This window comes from Schistocerca gregaria, chromosome 2, assembly GCF_023897955.1.
Source record: "Schistocerca gregaria isolate iqSchGreg1 chromosome 2, iqSchGreg1.2, whole genome shotgun sequence".
NCBI classification, from domain to species: Eukaryota; Metazoa; Arthropoda; class Insecta; order Orthoptera; family Acrididae; genus Schistocerca; species Schistocerca gregaria.
In genome coordinates this window covers 166,413,222-166,420,763 of record NC_064921.1, presented here as the reverse complement: position 1 = coordinate 166,420,763, position 7,542 = coordinate 166,413,222, and positions in this window count along the sequence as shown.

Sequence of the window (7,542 nt, the reverse complement as noted above, 5' to 3'; positions counted from 1 at the left end):
TTGAAACTGAAGTGACCGGTCGATAGCTAAGGGGTGGGTTGTACCACTTGAAGATAAGAGGTGTATATGTTCAAGTGTTGCTGCTAGGTGATGCATATGATGCGAATGTCGCAAAAATGTCTGCGCAATCTCATACAGACAAGTGTATGGTGAATGGGTGGACGCATATGGGATAATTGACAAGGATTTGGATTCCAGAGGTCCACAGTGTCCAAGGTGTGTATTAACTATAACAGAAACGATGTTTCCACACGCATAAACCTGCACCCTAGGACGAGCGCAAGTGTTCGACGTACGGACGTCTCGTGGCTTTCGAAAGCCATACGGTACAGTCGATGTCTACTATTTATCAGATCGCCTCTGATTGGAATGTATGGCGTCGGGAAACCATTTCTATTAGGACAGCACGGACACAAATCATCTTCTCATTCTGTTAGTACAACGACATCTGCAAAGATTAATTTAATCTTGGGTGCCTCCTTGCAGTATTGCAGAACAAAACATGATTTTTAAGTTAGGAAAAGGGGTTTAGAGAGTATAAGTGCAGATATTTTTGTATGTAGCATATTAATACGTACACTATCATAAGTGTGTTGGTTGTTTTTTCTCTGCGTCGAGCAGTCTTCCCACAAACATATGACAAAATTATCGATCTGCTGTTTTCTGCATCGATGTGAATTCACCATTATGTGGACCATGCTCGTCAGTATAGATTGACTGTTTTCGGTCCACGTGTCCAAACTTCCGTATATGACCTGCTGCCCAGGAGAAATAAGCATTAATGGTTTTCTCTTGCCACACATATTTGGAGAAACTAACCAGCCAAAAACCTACAACTTGCAATAACCATAATTATTACTCTGCAAATGACATACACTGACGTAATATTGTTCGGTAACCGTCCTCCGTTATCGACATAAGTATTTGCACTTAAACGAGTTACATACTGTGTATAAAAGTACATAAAAATAACGCAGGTGTTAAATGACTGCCGGCTGTTGCGGCCGAGCAGTTCTCGGCGCTTCAGTCCGGAACCGCGCATCTGCTACGGCCGCAGGTTCGAATCCTGCCTCGGGCATGGATATTTGTGATGTTGTTAGGTAAGGTAGGTTTAAGTAGTTATACGTCTGGGGGACTGATGACCTCAGATGTTAAGTCCCATAGTGCTTAGAGCCATTTGAACCATTTGTTAAATGACTCTCTTGTCAGGTTCACATCCACTTCAGTATTCGTTTTGAGATGAAGGGTTTTAACTGCATTATGGGAGGGAGCTCCTTCCTCGTCCATAATTTGTTACAGATCTTCTGAATAACAAAAACAAGTCCAGGAATACACTCGAAAATTTTGAAAAATGAAGAAACTGCAGGACAGCTGTTGAGGCACAATCATTTATTGGGTACACCACCAGTTTTGGAACATTTACAGTTCCATCATCAGGTGTAAGCTGCAATAATAAAAACATTGTGTTACACTCGCAAGAGAGGGAATCCTCAAATCTGGAATATCAGATAAGGAACTATTCTGATAAAATTTCAAAATTAAAAAACATTAAAAGAGAGAACAGCATATTACTTACAAATAAAATCACTTAAGCATCTGACGTCATTCTCACCCCAAAGTTGTAATAGCCGTGTGTACAGAATCCGCAGACGAGCCAAACGACCCAAGCGCAGGCGCGGTACAAAACCGTCATGAGATTGGTGACTTGTTTTATGTGGAACAGTTGGAAGTACCAGCAGAACGGAGACGGAACCATCACACATTAAAAGCCAATAACTGCACAGAAAAAAAGGAAAAATATTATTTTAAACGGACATTTTAATTTACCTCGATAATGACCTAATTAATTAAACTATTTTTGTGACACAGATCTGTTCGTACCCCTACGCCAAGAGCGTAACAAAATATTTTTGGTATTGCAGTTTACACCAGTTGATGGAACTGTTAACGGTTCCGAAACCGGTCGTGTACCCAATAAAAGATGTGGATTAACGAACTACCCTGCGGTTTTCTTCATTTTTAAAAACTGACTTGTACAGCTGCAGTTGCCCCATAAGAGGAACTCTCTGCACATGCGAAAATGATTCAACCAGAGCCATTGAAGGGGTAACGACAACTGTTGAACCCTGCCAAAAGATGTTGGGATGACCAGAGAAGGAAGCCAATAGGGCAGAACCCACACGTAGACATGGCCCCTAAAGTAAATGATGATGATATTGGTGATGATGATGATAATGAAGATTCTTGATGATGTATACTTCAGCATCAACGTACTAGGTCCTCTACATCAAACGATTGATGAAATATCCCAAAAAACTTCGAAATATATCATCATCATCGACATCATGGATGTCCGCCTCAGAGCTGTTCACGCCGTTTTTATAAATGACACCCATATTTTGTTTTCCTCTCCTACCATACTACAAAGCAATCTTACTGATTCTGTTGTCTTCCAAATGTTGAACGTGATTCCTGAAATCTATTCTGTATTCCTTCATAAGACTTGATTCCACATTTAATTACTTGCTAATATCAATAACCTTCTCACGATCTAGGAACGATTGTACCGTTTCAAAGTAGAGAAATCTCTTTACGATACGATTTGTCTCACTCCGCCAGAAATTAGGGTCCAACGTTTGCATCCATACTGACAATAATGGAAGAAATAAGTTTGTGTTGTCTGAGCACGGTTTCGTTTAGAACATGGAGTTTTAATGTTCGTTGCAGTGTGGCACAGAAATGCGAAAATCTTAGAAGCTTAAATTACTTGGTTTAGTATACTTAAAATGATACATTAGATAGTCATATTCACTTATTTGGCCAATTATTTCTACATTTATTACGATTTTCGCTATGAGTGCTTGTAATTCTCGCGGTCTGTCATTTTCATTATTGCCTGTTCTGACCTGGTTGTTAGCAAACAATAAAGTTCTAAAATTTATGTTGTTAATAACAAAAATATTCTTTTCATTTTATGACAGTGTCTTATAACATAGTGAATGTAAATACTGAAACGTGCAGATGACCGTTCACAATGACGTCTGACAGTGTCGTTAATGTTTTCTGAGATAATTAACATTTCATAGGGTAAAACTTTATATTGTTTTACACATCCTCAAGAGCTGACCTTGAGTGCGCTGGGATTCCTATGTTTCCTAATTTTCCATATAGCAGATTTCGTTTCACATTATCAGATGCCTTGTTATGATGTATGAACACATTGTAACTGAGTAAATTAAATTCTCTATTTTTTTGTTCTTTATATGAGAGTAAAAATCTAGTCTGAACATGATTTTGTGTTTCTGAAGCCATGCTGTGCAACTGAAATTCGTGTACCGATAATAAGGACTAATTTTTTATTAATGATTTTGAAGTATAATTACTGAAAATTTTGCATTGTTACCTAATGTATACATCAGAGCTTTGCTCCACTCTCTTGGTACATATTCTGATTGTCGACCAGTGATCACAAAGCTTAGAAGTCTCTGTAACAGACCGTGTAATGTCTGTTTGAGAAGTTCGATACTGATATTGCCAGCGCCTAGTGATTTCTTACCTCTTACGTCCTTAATGACTTCAGTAGTTTTATTCAAATAAGATTCAGCATGTCCCTCTTGTTTCAGTTTCTTCTTCCAAGGATTTCAAATAATTTGGCTACTCTCTTTCTGACATTATGGTGAGGAATACCGTATATCAGATTTACTTTGACTTCCATGTAATTCTTACCCTAAATTGTTGAAGTAGCTGTCCAAACACTCCCATTTCATTTTGAGCACTTACTTGTTTTCAGGAGAGTTTTAATAATCTATTTTGCAATTTACTAGTATATCAATATTTTTATTCCTTACTGGGTGATTACCTGGCATTGGCTGGGTATCTATTTATTCCAGTCTTCTATCTGTCCATCGCCTCCTTCTCCTCCTCTCTGTCCGTATCCCCCTTCCCCCTCTCAGTCCATGTCCCCCACCTCCCTGTCTCTGTCCACCTTTCACTTTCTGTCCATCTTCGCCTGTCCCTCTGTCCATCTGCCCCTCCCCTCTCTGACGACGTCCCTTATCCCCCTCTATTCGTCAGTCTCCTTCCCTTCTCGCTGTTCCTCTCCTCCTTCCTTTTCTGTCTGTCCACGTCCTATTCTTTTCTTTCTCTCTCCATCTCTTCCTCTTCCCTGTCCATCACCTCCTCTCTCTCTCTCTCTCTAAATCTCCTCCTTCCTACTATCAGTTTCCGTATTCTCCTTCCTCCTCTCTGTCTGTCTTCTTTTTCCCCGTCTCTCGCCACGTTATAACTCCACCCCAATAGAAGGCTGCAGATTCTTACTCCTACGGTATTTCTTTCCAGATAGTAAGTAATATGTATTCAAAATTGGTTGAAATCCAGGGGTTTAGGAGGACCTTTTCACCAGTGGGTTTGTCTGGACATATTACATACATTTTACATATTTCACATGTATTTGTATCTGTAAGTCTAGCGAATTTCAGCCTGCAATTTCAATTTCACACAACTCAATGTTTATGACGCCACATCTCCCGAAATATGTGTCTGACAGTGCTATAATTTAGCAGGTACATTCAATGGTGTATGTGACTATAAAATGTCTCGCGAATATGTTTAGCAGTAAAGAAGTAAATAACTAATTAAAATGTCGTGCCTCATGTGGAAGCTTTACTCCATGAACATCGAAAATGTAGTAAGCGATAAACATTTTTTCCAGTCATCATTTTGTTGGGGTTGTCAGAGAGCAGATGTTTCGTAAAGGTTTCAAACTATGTACACTAATGGCCATTAAAATTGCTACACCACGAAGATGACGTCCTCAGACGCGAAATTTAACCGACAGGAAGAAGATGCTGTGATACGCAAATGATTAGCTTTTCAGAGCATTCACACAAGGTTGGCGCCGGTGGCGACATCTAAAACGTGCTGACATGAGGAAAGTTTCCAACCGATATCTCATACACCAACAGCAGTTGACCGGCGTTGCCTGGTGAAACCTTGTTGCGATGCCTCGTCTAAGGAGGAGAAATGCGTACCATCACGTTTTCGCCTTTGATAAAGGTCGGATTGTAGCCTATCGCAAATGCGGTTTACCGTATCGCTACATTGCTGCTCGCTTTGGTTAGCAGAATATGGAATCGGTGGGTTCAGGAGGGTAATACGAAACGCCGTCCTGGATCCCAACGGCCTCGTATCACTACCAGTCGAGATGACAGGCATCTTATCTGTATCGCTGTAACGGATGGTGCAGACACGTGTCGATCCCTCAGTCAACAGATGGGGACGTTTGCAAGACAACAACCATCTGCACGAACCGTTCGACGACGGTGGCGGCAGCATGGACTATCAGCCCGGAGACCATGGCTGCGGTTACCCTTGACGCTGCATCACAGACAGGAGCCCCTGCGATGGTGTACTCCGCGACGAACCTGGGTGCGCGAATGGCAAAACGTCTTTTTTTTTTTGGGTGAATCCAAGTTCTGTTTACAGCATCATGATGGTCGTAATCGTGTTTGCCGACATCGCGGTGAACGCACATTGGAAGCTTACTGGCGTATCACCCGGCGTGATGGTATGGGGCGCCACTGGTTACATGTTTCGGTCACCTCTTGTTCGCATTGACGGCACTTTGAACAGTGGAGGTTACATTTCAGATGTGTTACGACCCGTGGCTCTACCCTTCATTCGGTACCTGTGAAACCCTACATTTCAGCCTGATAATGCACGACCGCATGTTGCCGGTCCTGTACGGGCATTTCTGGATAAAGAAAATGATCGACTGCTGCCCTGGCCAGCACATTCTCCAGATCTCAATGGTGGCCGAGCAACTGTCTCGTCACAATACGCCAGTCACTACTTTTCATGATCTGTGGTATCGTGGTGAAGCTGCATGGACAGCTGTACATGTACACGCCATCCAAGATCTGTTTGACTCAATGCCCGGGAGTACCAATGCTGTTATTACGGCCAGATGTCTTTGTTCTGGGTACTGATTTCTCAGGATCTATGCACCCAAACTGCTTGAAAATGTAATCACATGTCAGTTCTAGTATGATATATTTGCCCAATGAATACCCGCTTATCATCTGCACTTCTTCTTGGTGTAGCAATTTTAATGTGTATAAAGTTTTGTTGCTAGTCACTGCTTGATCTCATTCTTCAACTCTGGCTGTGTGGAGTCTGCGTATTTGCACATCCAGCCGTTTTGTAGGTAGATTGTTCTTACACCTACACAACTCTTCTCAGACTGTAAGCTGTGTGTAGCAAGAGAGAATGTGGAACGTACGTATATACATACAAAGATACATTTTATGATATAATATAATTTAATTCAATATATGAAGGATTAATGTGTTAATTTCATCATTCGAAATCACCGGTCCCTCATTGGATTTTTCTTTTTCCTTGTTCTACATCTACATCTACATCCATACTCCATAACACACCTGACGGTGTGTGGCGGAGGGTACCTTGAATACCTCTATCGGTTCTCCCTTGTATTCCAGTCTCGTATTGTTCGTAGAAAGTAGGATTGTCGGTATGCCTCTGTGTGGGCTCTAATCTCTCTGATTTTATCCTCATGGTCTCTTCGCGAGATATACGTAGGAGGGAGCAATATACTGCTTGACTCCTCGGTGAAGGTATGTTCTCGAAACTTCAGCAGTAGCCCGTACCGAGCTACTGAGCGTCTCTCCTGCAGAGTCTTCCAGTGGAGTTTATCTATCATCTCCGTAACGCTTTCGCAATTACTAAATGATCCTGTAACGAAGCGCACTGCTCTCCGTTGGATCTTCTCTATCTTTTCTATCAACCCTATCCGGTAACGATTCCACACTGCTGAGCAGTATTCAAGCAGAGGGCGAACAAGCGTACTGAAACCTACTTCCTTTGTTTTCGGACTGCATTTCCTTAGGATTCTTCCAATGAATCTCAGTCTGGCATCTGCTTTACCGACGATCAACTTTATATGATCATTCCATTTTAAATCACTCCTAATGCGTACTCCCAGATAATTTATGGAATTAACTGCTTCCAGTTGCTGACCTGCTATATTGTAGCTAAATGATAAGGGATCTTTCTTTCTATGTATTCCCAGCACATTACACTTGTCTACATTGAGATTCAATTGTCATTCCCAACACCATGCGTCAATTCGTAATATTTCAGCAGCAGCCTGCCTCATTTTGTTTGACCTAAACCATTGCTCATTTGTGTTATCGGTCACAGGATTTGAATGCCAATCTGGTACTTGTGATTGTCAAATACTGCAGCCGGAGGCACCAGTCGAAAGCTGGACAGCAACTCAACAGGAATTACGATGGTAGCACCTAAAGCTCACTTGTCGTAGCCTGTGGGTCACAGCTGCGTCAGCGGAAAGAGAGAAACGGCGGACGTGTAAGGAGTGTCAGGGCCGGGTGCCGTACGGAGGCGAGCAGGAAGCGTTTGTGAACACATCCTCAGGACGCGTGGCCTCTGTCCGCGGTCCACGCAGGGAGGAACACCCAGCACGCACACCCACCCGGCGCAGGAGATGAGTGGTGCCGCTGC